This window comes from Homalodisca vitripennis, unplaced genomic scaffold (assembly GCF_021130785.1).
Source record: "Homalodisca vitripennis isolate AUS2020 unplaced genomic scaffold, UT_GWSS_2.1 ScUCBcl_3407;HRSCAF=8932, whole genome shotgun sequence".
Lineage (NCBI taxonomy): Eukaryota > Metazoa > Arthropoda > Insecta > Hemiptera > Cicadellidae > Homalodisca > Homalodisca vitripennis.
Window position 1 is genome coordinate 1698 of NW_025779531.1, and position 1697 is coordinate 3394.

The window sequence follows — 1697 nt, forward strand, 5'->3', positions numbered from 1 at the left end:
GCTATAATCAATAGCTTCCACGACAATTGTCCTTTGCGACGGGGGAAGAGTCGAACCAATACTAAGTGGTGGACTGCGGACCTCGCTCGCAAAATGGCTAATGTCAGGAAGCTGTACAATCAATGCAAAAGGAGCCGTATCTGGGAGTCCTATCATAGAGCTCTAACAGAATACAGCCTAGCAATTAAAAAGGCAAAAAAAAGTTCCTGGAGGCAGTTTACACAGAAGGTAAATGAGTTAAGCGCGGCAGCTAGACTGCAACGTTTACTAGCCTCAGGTCCAACCGGTCACTTGGGATCATTAAGGTCCCAGGGAGGTCAACACACTTCCGGGTCTAGTGATAGCCTCAAACTTCTCCTTGAGATTCACTTCCCTGATTGTATCTTTGAGAATGGAACGTCTGGTAACCATGAGGCAGGCTCACGGACAAGAGCTTATCGTGGTGGCTGGGCCATTGCCAGAAGGATTGTCACTCTCTCTAAAACCAAATGGGCAATTTCTAAATTTTCCCCTTTCAAATCTGCAGGAGGGGATGGAATCAAATCAAATCAAATTACTCTTTATTTTCAAATATGCAATGATTACAATTACATAATTATTATTATGAAAATACCGTCACATGGGCCGAGGCCTGTGCGTGACGGCGAGCTCTTATTTACAACAATTTTAGTAGAACAGACTTTTTTTAAATCCATACAATAAATAAAATTCAGCTCACACAATCAGTCCCACAAAATAAAATAAATAAAAGTTACGAAAACAAAAATATCCAAGCAAGCGGTTGAACATGTTGTATATGCTGACACGACGGCACAGCAACTGAAAGTAGTTATAGTAAATGTAGTTAATAACGGTAAGTGGGGGACCCTAGGTGTAATGTGAGGAGAGACTCAGCGTTATCAGAGCCGATCATCCGCAGCCAGGTAGTAATAAATCGTTTTGAACAGACCAGTTGGTTCGGCCCGCAGGTCCCTTATCACTGGAGGCAGGCAGCTGTGTGAAGCTGGCGGCACCCATTAACCAAAATACACCCAAAACTAGTAGAATCGTTTGTTTAGCGTTTGTTTAGGTTTGTTTAGCAATTTTTAACGTTTGTTTGGCATTAATGTGCGAAATATGCAAAAAACAAAGTGGGTGCCGCTAGCTTCACACCAGCGGCACCCATTAAAGAAAATACGCCAAAGACTAGTGGAATTGTTTGTTTGACGTTTGTTTAGGTTTGTTTAGCTATTTTCAGCGTTTGTTTGGCATTAATGTGTGAAATATGCAAAAAACAGTGGGTGCCGCTAGCATTACACCAGCGGCACCCATTAAAGAAAATACGCCAAAAACTAGTGGAATTGTTTGTTTGACGTTTGTTTAGGTTTGTTTAGCTATTTTCAGTGTTTGTTTGGCATTAATGTGCGAAATATGCAAAAAAACAGTGGGTGCCGCTAGCTTCACACCAGCGGCACCCATTAACGAAAATACGCCAACAACTAGTGGAATCGTTTGTTTAGCTATTTGCAGCGTTTGTTTGGCATTAATGTGCGAAATATGCAAAAATCAGTGGGTGCCGCTAGCTTCACACCAGCGGCACCCATTAACGAAAATACGCCAAAAACTAGTGGAATCGTTTGTTTGGCGTTTGTTTAGGTTTGTTTAGCTATTTTCAGCGTTTGTTTAGCATTAGTGTGCGAAATATGCAAAAAACAGTG